The sequence below is a fragment of the Oryctolagus cuniculus genome, chromosome 18, assembly GCF_051225735.1.
Source record: "Oryctolagus cuniculus isolate XC-2025 breed Fujian yellow rabbit chromosome 18, ASM5122573v1, whole genome shotgun sequence".
Classification (NCBI taxonomy): Eukaryota; Metazoa; Chordata; class Mammalia; order Lagomorpha; family Leporidae; genus Oryctolagus; species Oryctolagus cuniculus.
In genome coordinates, this window is record NC_142884.1 from 21,402,107 (window position 1) to 21,418,534 (window position 16,428).

At 46.2% G+C, this 16,428-nt stretch overlaps 1 long non-coding RNA gene across 1 annotated transcript in view; it reads left to right on the forward strand.

The window, feature by feature from the left end:
- LOC149120833 (uncharacterized) overlaps window positions 1–8,551 on the forward strand; it is a 91,596-nt gene extending 83,045 nt beyond the window's left edge. Inside the window, exon 3 of the long non-coding RNA XR_016224904.1 lies at window positions 7,966–8,551. This is a non-coding gene — a long non-coding RNA (uncharacterized LOC149120833). The remainder of the gene's footprint in view (window positions 1–7,965) is intronic.
- The last annotated feature ends 7,877 nt before the right edge of the window (window positions 8,552–16,428 follow it).

Below are 16,428 nucleotides of genomic sequence, written 5' to 3' on the forward strand. Positions count from 1 at the left end.
ATATCATCATACACAGTGATTAAAATTGGATCCCTGAGATCATCAAGTTTGTGGCCTTTGGCCACAGAGTATCTTGCACTACCAAGATTCAGGAGAATACACGTGAAATTGATAGTCCTTTAGGTGGTGGAAGAGGCAAACAGCTTAGGTAAAATTCCTGAGGAAAAAAAGGCATAGAATCAAGTAAGCCATTGATTAAATGTTCCCAGCCAGAGATAATTTTGCCCACCCACCCAGGGGACATTTTGGTCACCCCTGGACTCACTGTCACAATTCGGGGCAAGAGCTGACCTGGGCATCTACTAGGCAGAGGCCAAGGACGCTGCTAAACATTCTAAAATACACAGGACAGCCCCCAGCGAAGACAGGTGGAACCCAAAATGTCGTAGTGCTGAGGCTGAGAAACCATGGTGCTCTAATCTCCTTCCAGCGGCAGGGGCTAGATGCAGCAGGTTTGGTCATCGCTTAGCACACCCACATCCCATACCCGCGTGCCTGGGTTCAAGTCTCACCTCTACTTCTGATCCAACTTCCTGCTAACGTGCACCCTGGGGGACAGCAGGTGATGGCTCAAGTACTTGGGTCCCTACCACTCATGTGGGAGATCAGATTGGGTTTCTGGCTCTTGGCTTTGGCCTGGCCCAGGACTGCTATGGGCATTTGGAAAGCAAACCACCGGAATGATCTCTCTCTATTTCCCTCTCCCCCTCCCTCCTTCCTTCCCTTCCCCCCTCTCTCTACCTTTCAAATAAATAAGAGAAACTTAAAATTCCTCTGAGCACCAGACACTCACTCACTCCACCCCAAAGCCAGGAAACCCACGGCTGCCACACACAGCACTTCTGGTGTGTTTCCCCTAAAATCCTTCTGACTAGCTGGCCCTGGATCCCCTCAGGAAATGACCACAAAATCCCCCTCCTCTATCTAATCTATGGTAATGGCAGCATTTCAATTGTGTGGGAAGCAATGGATTACTCAATAAAGGGTATTGGGACAACGGGCTGGCCATCTGGTAAAAAATAAAGCTGGATCCTCACCTCTCTCCTAAAATCAAAATAAATTCCAGATGGATTAAAGATTTAAACGCAAAAAAAAAAAAGAGTTAATGTAGTAAAATGTGGAAGAATTTCTCCTAATCTCATGGAGGAGGAGGACTTTCTGAACAAGACACAAAAAGTAGATGCTGAAATTTGACTTAGAAGTTTTAAATATCTGCAGAGTGAAAAATTCATACTCAACCAATTTTTTCAAAGTGCAAAACCAGTTTTCTATACTAACAGCTGAGATATAAAATAAAGGCCAGGCTAAAAGGCATGTTCTTTTTTTAAAGAGATTTATTTTATTTATTTGAAAGGCATAGTTACAGAGGAAGAGACAGAGAGAGATCTTCCATCTGCTGGTTCGTTCCCCAAATGGCTGCAATGGCCAGGGCTGGGCGAGGCCAGACCAGGAGCCAGGAGCTGCTTCCAAGTCTCCCATGTGGGAGGCAGGGGCCCGAGCCCTTGGGCCATCTTTCACTGCTTTCCCAGGCATATTAGCGGGGAGCTGGATCTTAAGTGGAGCAGCCGGGACTTGAACTGTTGCTTATATGAGAGCCTGCATTGCAGGCAACAGCTTTACCTGCTAGGCCCCAGCCCCAGCCCCGAGGCATGCTCTTTAATAAATACAAACTTCTTAAAATCGATTAGAAAGTAGAAACATAGGCAAAAGAGAAGTAGAGGCAGTTCAGAGAGAGAGGGAGAACTTTCAAACAGAAAGAGGTTCTCACAAGCCACTTTTTTTCAATGGAGTGGGCAAAAAGGAAAAGTCAGATCATCTTTGGAGCAAGTTGTCCAAGGGAAGTGTGAACAGATCCCCTGGAAAAATAACTCAGGCACAGGAATCCACAGTGCAAAGCAGGTACCCTCTGCCCAAGGGATTCCTGCTACCTCTGTCCTTCACACAGAGCCAAACCCACAAGAAGGCCGAGTACCGTATTGCTTGTAATAGCAAAAGACTCTCAACAGCACCAAGGCCCACTGTCAGAGGACTGGCTAAATACATTATCATGTACTCAGAAAATGGAATACTACAAGGATGTGTAGGTATTGTGGCACAGCGGGCTAAGCCACGACCTGCAACATCAGCATCCCACATCAGAGAGCTGGTTCAAGTTCTGGCTGCTCTACTTCCCACTCAGCTTCCTGCCGGTGCACCTGGGAAAGCAACAGAAAATGCCCAAGTATTTGAGTCCCTGCCACCCATACAAGAGACTCAGATGGAGTTCCTAGCTCCTGGCTTTGGCCTGGTCACACCCTGGATGTTACAGCCATTTAGGGAGTGAACTAGTGAATGTACAATATCTCTCTCTCTCTCTCTCTCTCTCTCTCTCTGTGTGTGTGTGTGTCTACCTTTCAAATAAATAAATAAGCTTTTTTTAAAAAAAAGGAGAATATTATGAAACCATTAGAAATACAAGGGTGGGAAAATGAAATTAAAAAATAGGTTTATTTTGGTGCAAAGGAAATTTAAAATCCATGCATATCATATCATACATTTTCCATTAACTTTTCAAAGACAATCTCAAAATTTTTTGCATCAATTACTAACTTGTCTTTTAATTCTACTCCCCCATGAATCTGTATAAGTTCCCAAACTCGTGAATGAGGCAGCTCTGTGCATCAATCTCCAGGAGACATTAGTAAAAGAAAATGCTAAGTATGAATGGAAGTCGAGTGTATTTCCAACTGTGTGAAGGAAAAGGGGTGGGTGCAGATTTGATCACTCATTCAGTCAATATTGATCAGGCACCTGCACTGTTCTAGGTGCTGGGAATTCCACCAGGAGTAAAGCTGTCAAGGTACCCACGTGTTGCACATGCTTGGACAATTACTGGAGAAAAACAGAGAAAACTGACTATAGGAGAGGCTCTCGGCTATCAAACTTAGCAAATCAAACTACAGGACGGGGCCAGCATTGCGGCACAGACCAATTAAGCCACCACTTGCAACACCAGCATCTCAGCCACTCCACTTCCAAGCCAACTTCCTGCCAATGTGCCTGGGAAAGCAGCAGAAGATGGCCAGGTACTTGGGCCCCTGCACCCACCTGGGAGATGGAGCCCCTAGCTCCTGGCTTTGGCCTGGCCCAGCCCTGGCTGTTGTAGCCATTTGGGGATTGAACCAGCGCATGGAAGATCTCTCTTTGTCTCCCCCTCCCTCTGTTGTCTGCCTTTCAAACAAATCTTTAAAGAAAAAAAAAAACAACTACAGAACACCCAGATAAATCTGAATATCATTTAAACAAACAATTTTTAGTACAAGTTTGTACCCTGCAATATTTGGGACATACATCCACTAAAAATTTGTGTCTTATTTAACCAAACTTCAGGCTTAACTTGGCACCAATAATGGGGGATGGGAAGACAGGACTGGGGAATGAAGCCTCTACGCTCGGAAGAGACTCCCTCTTCAAGCTACCGTGTGTGACAAAGCATCGTAGAAGGGGACCTACGGTTTTAGAAATATTTATGTTTCTTTTGGTGCAAATTTTCTTTTAAATCTGTGCACAGCGCATCCATAATATACATTTCCCATGAACTTTGGGAAGACCCCTTGTACTGTTTGGGATTATCACCAGGAGCATGCACTGCTTGCAATATTTTTTTTTTTAACAGACACGAATGAGCCAGCAGAAAGGAGAAATTCCATGGACCCAAGGCCCGGCCTTGTGTAAGCTGCAAAGTGCATTCCTGGCTGGCTCGGCCCAGGAGCGAGCCTGGCAGCCCCGCCACGGCATTCCAGGACCGGCTGCTTCTCTAAATGGAAGCGCTGGCTCCCACACCCCAGCTGCAAGTTAGCCCGCGAGATTCCAAGCCGTGCTGTGGGGAAAAAAAAAAATAGGGCCAATGCAGAGAAAGAAAGGTGGAAAGCTGTGAAGAGCAGAAATGCTAGGCATGCTAGCAACTGGCCTTTTCCAAGAGAACAGAGAGGGGAAGGAGGGGTCGGGTTTCTTCAGCAGCCTGGTTCTAAGATCTCCTGGGCCTCTCCGATCATCTCCACCTGTCCTTAGCAAGGATTTTGCCACTCAGAGAGAAAATCTGCATTCTACGTACAGATTCTCCCAAGCTTGAAATCCCAAACATTTTCCCAGCACTAACACACTGACATTTACAAGGTACATTCTCACCCGGGCCCTCTCCTAAACATTTTAACCAATATTAACACTTAGAGGCTATTATTGTCCCTTTGTGCATATGTGGAAACTGAGGCATAGAGAGGCTTAGCAGGTGAGCAGGAGACCTGGGATTTGAATCCTGGTCATCGGGCCCCAAAACTCACTTCCTTTTAACCACACGCCAGGCCTGCCCTTGGCTGCTGGAAGGTGAATGAGACAGAGGTACTCTCCATCCTCCCCAAGCTGATGGCTCGTAAGGGAATCTGACCACACACCAGGAAGCAGTCAAGCTAACGACAAAAATGCTATGTTCTAGGACAGACACACATCAGGACATGACATGAACCGCTCATTCAATTACTCGGCAAAACAGTTCATGAGAGACAATGTGTTCCTAACACTGTTCCAGGCCCCAGAGGACACAGCAGCGAACAAAGCAGAGGTCCTGGACTTCATGAAGCTCACAAGCCTGGGAAATTTCCAGAGGGGCTTCAGGCAGGCCGCCAGCAAGGTAGACCTTGTCAGCAAGGGGACCTTTAAACCGAAGACCCAGAGCCCACCATTGGAAGGGAGAGGGGGACGCATCCCAGGCAACAGGACTCATAGGACACAGAAAGAGACCCTGGGTGGAAAATGAGTTCAAGACGCAGGTGTTTGGTGCCGTGGTTAAGACACCACTTGGGACACCAGCAGCCCCTATCAGAGGGCTCGGGTTCAAGTCCTGGCTCCACTCTTGACTCCAGCTTCCTGCTAATGCTCACTCTGGGAGTCAGCAGATGACGGCTCAAGCTTCTGGGTCCCTGCCACCCACGGTGGAGACCGGATCGAGTTCCTGGCTCCCAGCATCAGTGCAGCCCAGCCCTGATGCTGTCGATATTTGGAGAGTAAACCAGCAGATGGAATATTCTCTCTCTCTCTCTCTCTCTCTCTCTCTCTTTCTCTTTCTCTTTCTCTTTCTCTTTCTCTTTCTCTTTCTCTTTCTCTCCCTCCCTCCTCCTCCCCCTTTCAAATAATTAAAAATAGCCCCAAATTTTTAAAGAAAATGAGGTGCTTTCCCCACCTCCAAGAACCCTTCCATGGCTGTGTTGGCCCTGCCATGCTCCTCCTCTTCCCAACCCAAAACATGCCGCTCAAACCTTGCTTTTATATGGACCCTGCCTGCCAGCTATCTGCAAGATCTAGGGCAGAAACCACTTAGCCTCTTGGAGCCCAAGGCTTGTGTTTGCTGATTAACTGAAGTATTATCTTGTTTGGCTCTCAGAATCAAGGCACTCCTGATTGTTCTTGTTCTGACCAAGCTTCGTGAATCTTCGCCACTGCTGGGAGAGAAAAGACCTAGCAGTACCATGCCCAGGTGCACAGAGCAGACCTGGCTAGATATATCGGGAAAAGAACTAGGACAGAAGGCAGTGGAAGTGCTCCCTCCAGCAACACACACACACACACACACGCACGCTCCCCTCCCGCTCTTGCTCACAAATCTTGAGGTCATGCATTTTTGTCCTGAAGCAGGACAACAAAATCAGGGCTCTTCACAGCTCTCTGAGTCAGGGGGAAGGTTTAGAAATATTCTATGTAAAACTTCGTGTCCAAAACACATTATCATCAAGGGATGACAGCTATTACCATCACTGTGCAGAAAGTCGTGAAGAGTGGGAGACTGGAGCCAGACAACTCGGACCTCGAGTAAGAGCTAGAGGCTAGCAGTGTGACCTCTCCGCCTCAACTGCTCTGCCTCAGCTTACTCATCTGTAAAATGGGAATTGTTCCAACTGTACCTGCACTGCACAGGACGCTGAAAGCATCAAATAAGTTACTCCAGGAGAAGGACTTAGCACAGAATAAGTACCACCTTAATCACTTACTCCTATCATTACCACGGCTGGTATTTCCATTCTGCTATCACCATCATGGATTCTCAGGATTTCTGATGACCCTATGGTACAGCTTAGACATGGTTTGGTGTCCCCCAAAGACCCGTGATTAAAGGCTTCAACCTCAGGGTAGTGCTGAGAGCTGGGGCTGTGTGAGAGCTTCATGGGCTGCTAACCCCTGGGTGATAGTTCTTCTGCACCTCTTTGGTAGTTTGTGCATGAGGGCTGTTGAAAAAGGAATAAGCTTGGTCCCAAGCCACCCTTTCTTTTCTTTGCTCCTGTTTGAGATGTGACTGCTCTCTCTCTCTCCAGCACAGGCTCACCGCCGTTTGCCAGAAGAGCAGGAGCAAATGTACTGTGGTGACCTAAGATGTTAATATTGGGGGAAACCAGGAGAGAGGTATTCAGGGGGAACTGTCTGGACACACTTCACAACTTTTCTGAAGGTCCAGGATAATTCCAAAATAAAAAGGTTACTTTTGGTAAATGCAGGGGCAAATCCTTCCTCCCTGCCTCTTTGGGTCTTCTCCCTGATCTGCAGAGAAATCCAAGTTTCAGAGATCTAACATCATGCACACCAGATAAAAGAGCCCCGCCCCACCCCATACACATCCCAGTTTTCTCAGCCAGCATTTGCTCTGCTTGGTGAAGGTGTTTGTCAACTGACTATGAGTTAAACATCAAGTCTGTCCCCAGGGCGAAGAAGCCTAGCAGACACAGAGCTACATCTGCCAAGCATTGTTCCTTATTTTCAGTGAATGTTCTTTGAGTGCCTTCTGTGTACCAGGTACTGCTCCAGGAGCTGGGAGACCTCAGCACGCGAGACATACATATCCAGGTACCTTAGCTTTTTGCACCAGCCCTGGTACAAACTTAGGGGATGGATTTGCCAGGCCAGAGTTACTTGCATGGCTTCAGCCAGTGCATGGTGTCTTTGTGGCTTCTTACATCTTCCTTCAAAGAAGATGCTGCTTCCAGCCAGTTCCTGCAAGAGACTCCAGGGAGGGGACCCTCGCCAGCTCAGACAACAGCCTGCAACTCCAGGAGCCTGGTAGGGCTGGCTGCTGAGCCGGTCTGGCAGAAGCAGCCCGACTTCCCATTTAATTCCTGCTTGGCATTCCAACAAGATGGGCAGGAGAAATCTGCCGTGTCTGTCCTTAAAAAAAAAAAAGGCATTTCTCCCACGACTTCCTCCCCTTCTAATTCCCCCAGCTCTCCATCTACTTTCACTCCTCTTCCGCTCTCAGAGCTGCTTCCTGCAGATAAAGACACCCCACAACTTCCAGTCTGCACAGGGAGACCACAGCCAGCAGGCTCTAAATGCCACCTCACTCCCAATCCAGCAGCAGGCACCCCTGGGGGGGTTAACAAATTTCTTTAAGCAAGAGAACCCATGACTCCTACTTTCCCTTAGGAGAAAGCCCATGGGGGAAGGGGGGCAGGTGCAGCTGGTCTTGAAGAACTGGCTGCAGACAGAGGCTCTTGCTGTGCCGTATGGACCATGAGTGAGTTGCAAAGACTATAACCCAAAGTGGGTATAATCAATCAAGTGGGGCACACAAAGCATGCACAGCACACAGGAGCAAACCACTGCTGCCAAGAATCGTTACCCACATTTAACATGCACGTGTGCTGAACCCAGAAGTTCCACTCACAAGACCTTGCATTAGAGATGTGCTCACACATGTGTGTCCACAGTTAGGACCCAGCAGGTCCACTGCAGCACAGTCTGGGACAGCTAAAGACTTGAAATGACCTAGTGCTGATCTGCAGGAGACTGTATGGCCATGCTGCTGGGCTGGGGAACCCATTTTTTTTCCCTGGCAAAGACGATTTGCATATTTATAGCATAATTCACAGGCCATGCAAGATTATCAACTTAAAAAGTAGCCTGCTACACTCGGATCTGGCTGAAAAGCCCATGAGAGTATTTCAGGCATGGAAAGCCAAGACACTCTGGCAAAAAGATCTCTGTGAGTGAGATCCCAGTGGAAAGAACAGGTCTTCAAAGAGGGAGGTGCCTTTCTCTGAAGGGAGGAGAGAACCTCCACTTTGACTATGACCGTGTCTAAACAAGATAAGAGTCGGAGAACTCAAGGGGCTTCCATAGCCTTGGAAACTCATGACTGGTGCATAGGGAGATTACTGATGCCATAAACAGGAGTGTCAATTTGTAAAGTCAACAACAGGAGTCACTGTGCACTTACTCCTCATGTAGGATCTCTGTCCTTAATGTGCTGTACACTGAGGCTTAATGCTATAACGAGTACTCAAACAGTATATTTCACTTTGTGTTTCTATGGGGGTGCAAACGATTGAAATCTTTACTTAATGTACACTAAACTGATCTTCTGTAAAAAAAAAAAAAAAAGAAATTATCAATTCCCAACTTGACTCTCACTGGGATTAAACATGACAATAGGTCTGATCTGATTTCATCATCATTTAAAAAAAAATCATCTATTATTTTTCACTTTATGTTTCTGTGTGGGAGCAAACTGTTGAAATCCTTACTTAAGGTATACTAAGCTGATCTTCTGTATATTAAGATAATCGAAAATGAATCTTGATGTGAATGGAAGGGGAGAGGGAGTGGGAAAGGGGAGGGTTGTGGGTGGGAGGGACGGTATGGGGGGGGGAAGCCATTGTAACCCATGAGTCGTACTTTGGAAATTTATATTCATTAAATAAAAGATAAAAAAAAAAAGTAGCCTGCTAGAGCTGGCGCTGTGATGCAGCGGCTTAAACCGCCACCTGTGATTCCAGCATCCCATATCAGACCATCGTTTCAAGTCCCGGCTGCTCTACTTCCAATCCAGTTCCCTGTTAATGCATCTGGGAAAGCAGCAGAAAATGGTCCAAGTGCTTGGACCCCTGCTGCCCACATGGAAGACCCGGATGAAGCTCTTCACTCCTGGCTTCAGCCTGGCCCAGCCCTGACTGTTGTGGCCATTTGGGGAGTGAACCAGCAGATGGAAGATCTCTCTCACTCCCTCTCTCTCTCTCTCTGTAACTCTGCCTCTCAAATAAATAAATCTTTTTTAAAAATGAGCCTAAGATTCATCGACTTTCAAGTCCAGCCTGGCGGTTGCCTTGGAAGCACCAGATCAAATGACTTGCAGGTCTTATCCGCCCGTGGGCCACACATCTCCTATCCCTGTCCTTAAAGGAACACTGTGCAGCTCTCAGAATGAATGAAGCCATTCAGGATGGGACAATATGGACACATCGCTAAGACAGGTCATCAAGTGAAACGCAAGCAGCAAGGAAAAACTGTGCATAAGGTACTAGAAAGGATGCAAGAAGCAGATGTGGAATCTCTCTCTATGAATACCTAAATAACCAGAGCATGGTTTTCCCCCAGACGCGGGAACTGAAGGCCTGAGGACAGGAGTGGAGGTGGGGAGAGTGACTGCTCGCGGGGTACCTTATCACAACCATAGGATTTCAAACTTCACATTGTATATTCAAAAACAAAGTATTTTAATTGATGGCAGATAACTAAAACTTCTTAGGGAAAATGATCCAAGAGAGCGCATCAGTTTAGATGAACACAAACACGCATGCACACACACACACAATTTTGCACAAGAATCAGGACCCTCCCCACAACTGGCTTTACAAAAACAATACTTGACAGGCAGTAGTAGATGAGGGTGTCTCACCCATAGCATCAGGGGCATTTTTGACAGCTGTCCTGGGAGTCTTCCTTCAACACCATCCCTTGTCTCTACTCACCGGATTCCAGCAGCAACCTTGTTTTCCCAGACTGTCACAAACACAATGTTTCCAGATATTGCCAAATATCCCAGTCACCCAAGGGGGCCACTCACTCAAGTGAAAGATACGGGTCCTGGACAGGAGTACCTGGGCATTCTTGGCTTCCTTCTCTCTCCAAGCCTAGTAATATGCAAAGAGTTCTTACGGATAAATAATCACAAATGAGGGTTTCCCCTGGCTGAGAAGGCGCTGTTCACACTGGCTATGTTGCTATCTGTTGTTTGTAGCAGGGAAATGGCTCTGGCTCTCAGGAGAGGGACTTGTAGGAGATGTTTTCCCCATGGTTCAAGAACAAGGAAGGCACTGGCCTCAAAAACAGATAAGGAACGGAACGCACGGTTTCCACTAAGCCGTCCTGTGATAATGATTGCCCTTGACCCTCTGTGTCCTCCACAGCGCCAACCAATGTTGCAAACACCAGCCGCCAACCTCCAATGTGCCTGCTGCCCGAAGGCCACGCTGCACTGGCCTCTCCCTCCCCTCGTTCTGTGTGAGCAGATGGAGAAGCAGGTGCTTCACCTGCTTGGCTGTGCTGAGTGGCCGACTTCCAGGTCTGCAGAAGCTCTGAGAGTGACCCCAACAAAGAGCCAGACAAGCCCTGGGCCCCAACAAGAACGCCTTCCCACCCAACACCATTCATAAACACTCCAGCAATTGCATGGTATTTCTCCTAGGCACATACCATGGCCCAGACACAGTGCTAAGGACTTGGACATCACCCTGGATCCACACAACAACCCAGTGACATTAGGTACGACCATTGTCATCCTGTCCTACAGAGACACAGATGGAAGCAATTCAGTTAAGAACACACAGCTGAGGATGCACAGCGCCCAGAAAACAGCGGCTCTTAGGAAGCAGTAGCTGCTATTCCTACTGGTATTGTGAGTTGACGGCGAATTCATGAGCTTCTTTAATGTCACCACGCCCTGGCCTATCTCAGAGCCACTGCACTGGCTGTGCCCTCTGCTGGGAATGGTTTCCTGACCATCTTCACCAAGTGTTTGTCCAGAAAGACTTCTCTGAGTCTCAAAGTAAGAGAGGCTGTTTTGATACACAGTCTCACCCACCATATATCTTCTCACTTACGGCACTTATACTGACAATGACATTATCTGTGTCATCGCTTGCTGTTCTGTCTCCCCTCATAGATGATAAGCTCCAAGTGTAGAGTCTGTCTCTTCTGCTGTCATTGATGGAGCAGCTCGTACAGTGCCTGGCACACGGCGGGTACTCAATTAAATACTAGGTGGACGGGAGGATGGATGGATGGAAGGGAGCCAGCAAGGAAGCAAGGTGGGAGGGAAAAAGGCTAGAGAGGGGCATAAATAAATAAGCAAATGATTGAACTTGAGAGGTGTACACAGATCAAGTAGTCTAAATCTCTCCCTAGTTCACTGTTGAAAACAATAAGGTTTAGGACCAGCACTGCGGCACAACGAGTTAAGACGCCACCTGCAACACCAGCACTGCTCCACTTCCAATCCAGCTTCCTGCAAATGCACCTAGGAAAGCAGCTCAAGACGGCCCAAGTGCTTGGGTCCCTGCACCCATGTGGGAAACCTGGAAGCAGCTCCTAGCTCCTGACTCCTGGCTCCTGGCTCCTGGCTCTGGCCTGGCCCAGCCCTAGCCTTTGCAGCCGTTTGGGGAACCAGCAGGTGGAAGATCTCTCTCTCTCTCTCTCTCTCTCTCTCTCTCTCTGTCTCTCCCTCTCTATCTCTGTAACTCTGCCTTCCAAATCAATCAATAAAATTTTTTTTTAAGGAAACTGTAAGGTTTCTGGAAGTGAGGGTCGAATAAAACAAGACTCAGTATCAGAATCTGATCAACTGCAGATAATTGGCCACTTAGAAGAGGACCTGAGCTACTTTGTGACAGCTACAGGATACCAAGTGGGTGCATCCGAGAAGCCCCCAACAGGTGACAGCTCATTTCATTAGGGGTCCAGCCACTAGGATGGGTGCATTTAAATTCACCCCAAGTATCTCCTCCCTGGCTTATAAAATTGGGTCTGATTATCCCTTCACAAAGTCTGAAGAAGTAAAAAAGAATTCTTTCACACATCAACAAGCTGTAGTCTTTAGATTCAAAATGCCCTTGCAACCCCACAGGAAGCACTGTTCTGTGTATCATATCACAGCATGAAGTCTGCACTTCCTTGGGGGAAGAGAGAAGCCATCTGGCAGGAGTTGCTCTCAGCTCTTTCCCGCCAGCCTCCTCCTTGCTCTGGGCTCTGCAGAGTACATTACACGTGGCTCCCCCCAGCCCCATGGTCCAGCCCACTCCATGAGAAGTGCTAAATTTTACCCACATGGCCCCGGCAGGCTGTTCGCACAGCCAGCCTCTACACTCGGGCATGTGCTTGTGTTATTACACGGTCAACAACCAGCCCAGGGCCTGACACACAATAGGCACTCAGTAGATGCTTATTGGGTGGATGGACGCATAGACGGACAGACAGAAAGGCAGACAGACGGTTGGACGGATGGAGGGAGGGAGGGGGCAGGGAATGAATGGAGGGCCTTCCAATTGGTCTTCAGACCCATTCTCAAACGCTCCAATTGGATTAGCCTGCCTTGGCAGTTATTTTTTTAAATTAATCCTTTTAACTGTGGATCATAAAAATGAATTTATATGAAAGCAACTTTGGAATAAAACTACTTGCTCTCAGTGTCTCTGCACACGCTGGTCTTTTTCCCCCGCATGCCCTTCTTCCTCTGGTCGCACAGCCAATGCCACCTCTTCCTGACGGCGCCAGCACAGACATGACCTTCACAGGAAGCTCTCACATTCAGTGTTCTAGCCAGGTGCCACACACATGCACCACTCTCCCCTTGGGACCCCTACGTATGGACTTTGTATTTGTTCTACCGGGCACCCTGTTTGTGCATTTGCTTCCTTCTTCGCCTCTCTCGTCCTCTAAATGTAGATCCAGTGAAGACACAGACCAGGTTCTTTGTCACGTACTCTGCCCCCAGCACATGCTGATGCCTGCATTGAACTCTAACTCTAACCAAAAGTATGTGTTTAATAAATATTTGATTAAAAAATTAATATTTAATGATTGGAATAATGAATTAATCAATTAATTTGACAAGAGGAAAATGGGTCCATAAAGTAAGAGGTGAAAAATGAAACAAGTGAACTTTGGTAGTCACATCTCAAAAAGTCTGGAATCATGTGAAATAATGTATACATCAATAACAGTTCATAGGAAATCAAATATATTTACATTTTTTCATAAATTCTAGCTCTAAAATCCTCCCAGGCAGGAGAGTGGGCTGGCCGAAGGAAGAAGGGAAAAAAACTTGCCAAATGCCTTTTTTGGCAAAAATGGGAATGGACTGTTATCTCATTAAAAGGTGAAGATTCACAATTTGGAAGAAAAAAAATCAGGATTCAAACATATGTGATTTGCAAGAGACTTGCTGAAATAAATGGCATAAAATGAAAATTAAGAAATGGGAACTGTCACGAGTGGAAATGTCAATATTGGATAAAATTTAAGTCAAAAAACACTACACAGGACAAAGATGGGCCTTTCATATTCATAAAATGTGCATCAATAATAATGAAATCAATCATGAAGGCCATTCCATACACCTGGCATTACGCTGAGCACTTTGCATTGATTATCTCATTTCTATTAAATACCAAAAACGTAACACTGACATTACTATGATCACTAAGCTTTTAAGAGAATTTAAGACTGTTTAATTGTTTAGTTAAGCAGCAGAGTTCAGATCTGTCTGCCTTCACAATGAAGACAAGAGAATCATGAAACTTATTCCTATAACATAAAAACACATTTAAAAATCTAAAGCAGAGGCCGGCGCCGCGGCTCACTAGACTAATCCTCCACCTGTGGCGCCTGCACCCAGGGTTCGAGTCCCGGTTGGGGCGCAGGATTCTGTCCCGGTTGCCCTCTTCCAGGCCAGCTCTCTGCTGTGGCCCGGGAAGGCAGTGGAGGATGGCCCAAGTGCTTGGGCCCTGCACCCACATGGGAGACCAGGAGGAAGCGCCTGGCTCCTGGCTTCGGATCAGCACAGCACGCCGGCCGTAGCGGCCATTTAGGGGGTGAACCAATGGAAGAAAGACCTTTCTCTCTGTCTCTTTCTCTCACTGTCTAACTCTGCCTGTCAAAAAAAAAAAAAAAATCTAAAGCACAATTTGTTTAACATACAATGGTGGTGAAAAAATCACCATCATAGAGGTAGACCAGCATATTTTCCAATCTTTGACAAACCAGTAAATAAAATTAAAAATATAGAGAGGCATATAGCTCAAGAAACTAGGAAGGATCAATTAAACTCAGAAAAAATGAAGAATAAAGTAGAAATTTATGTACCAGGAAACAGAACAAAATGAACAGAATTGCAGGGTAAATGTAAGAGGTGATTTACGCTTCTTTTGGTTGTTGCTGTTTATTTGTTGCTTGTTTGGGTTTTTTGTTTGTTGTTAAGAGGCAGAGATGGAATTCTCATCTACTGGTTCAGTCCTTAAAACCTCGTCACAGCTGGATCTAGGCCAGGGCCAAAACTGGGAGCCAGGAACTCAATCCAGGTCTCCCATCTGGGCAGAAGCAGGCACCCGATTACCCAAGCCATTGCCACTTAGGTTCTGCACCTGTGGGAACTGGAGCCAGGGCTTGAACCCAGGTACTGTGCGGTGAGATTCAGGCATCTTAACTGGCAGGCCAAACGCTCGCCCCAGAGGTGGATATTTGTGGGGAAAAATGAAACAGTAACGCTCTGGCAGAGTTCATCAAGAAAAACTTCAAGAATTAAAAATAGGATCTTCTCACGAAGAATGAGAAAAGAGATGCACAGATGGCAAAGCAATTTTTCAAATCACTACAAAGTAACAAATGTGTATAAAGTCCTTGGATGATAAATTAGAAATTCAATTAAATGATTATTCTTAGGAAAACATACTTGAAAGTATATCATGACAATTTATGAAATACAATGAAAAAAAAATCATCAAGTAACTAATCCAAGGAAAAGTACTAGGTCCAAAAAGTTGTTTTATTTGGGAGGTATGGCAAATCTGCTCAAACTTTTAAAAAACATTGTTTAAGTCATTTACCAATTGGATTCTTTCTAAGCATTGGAAAACAACAAAATATGAGAATTTCACAGATGTTTCTATGAAAATAGTAAAAACTCGTCAAAGATAGCAGACCAAAAAAGTTAACTATGGACAAATTTCACTAATGAATGCAGAGTCACAGGTTCTACATATATTATAAATACACAAATAACCCAACAACAAGAAAAGTGCCCGAATAAATTAACTATTGGGAAAACATTAATGATTAGGCACATGCATTGTTTCTGGTTTTTTACATTGAGCAGGTACTGTTCTTGTACTTTTTAAGGATTTATTTATTTATTTATTTATTTATTTGAAAGGCAGAGTTACAGAGACAGAGGAGAGAGAGAGGGAGAGAGATCTTCTATCCACTGGTTCACTTGCCAAATGACCACAACAGCCAGGCCAAAGCCAGAAGCCAGGAGCTTCATCTGGGTCTCACATGCGGGTGGCAGGGGCCCCAGGAATTGGACCATCATCTGCTGCTTTTCCTAGGCCATTAGTAGGGAGCTGGACAGGAAATGGAGCAGCCAGGACATGAACAGGCACCATATGGGATGCCATCCTTGCAGGTGATGGCTTAACCTACTGTGCCACAAAGCCAGCCCTGTTCTTTTACTTTGTAAGTGGAAAACAAAAACTATTCTATGAATTAGCTAAGCTCAGCCAGGCAGTTCTTCGGTTCTACATGGTATCAGCTGGGGCACACCTGCAGGGGCTTTCACCTGAAATCTAGAACATACGTGATGGCTTCCCTCCTAATGCACGCATCTGTCAAAAGCAACAATGTCATTTTCAGGGGGTGGGGTAGATTAAAATAATGATTAGATTAGATCTAATCATTGAAATAATGATTAGATCCAGTGACCAAGATAATTTGAAAATACATGTACTCCAGCTGAATTTGTAAATTTTAACAATGGCCACACCCAGAAATTCCAATTTTAGAAATCTTCATGTGTCGACTACAATACTGGTCTCTACACTGGTTCAAGTCCCAGCTGCTCCACTTCCGAGCCAGCTCTCTGCCATAGCCTGGGAAAGCAGTAGAAGATGGCCTAAGTCCTTGGGCCCCTGCACTCGCCTGAGAAGACCTGGAGGAGGCTCCTGGCTCCTGGCTTCGGATCGGCACAGTTCTGGCCGTTGCAGCCAACTGGGGAGTGAACCAGGGGATGGAAAGACCTCTCTCTCTCTCCCTCTCTTTCTCTCTTTCTCCCTCTCTCTGCCTCTCCCTGCCTCTCCTCCCACTGTGTAACTCTTACTTTCAAATAAATAAATAAATCTTCAAAAAAAAATGGGCTCTATATTTTCGTGCCTTCTGTAGCCATGCCCCTCAGCAATTCTCTCTCCAACTTGTTCCAGGCTTGACCATGTCACATGCTCTGGCCGGAGGGACAGAAGCAAACTTGATGAAAGCAAAAACTTGGAAAAATTTGTACATCAGGACTTAGCTTTTTGCTGCTTTTGCAACTCCATGGCTGCTGTGGAAACAAACCAAGCCTGCTAGGAGATGAGATAACACATT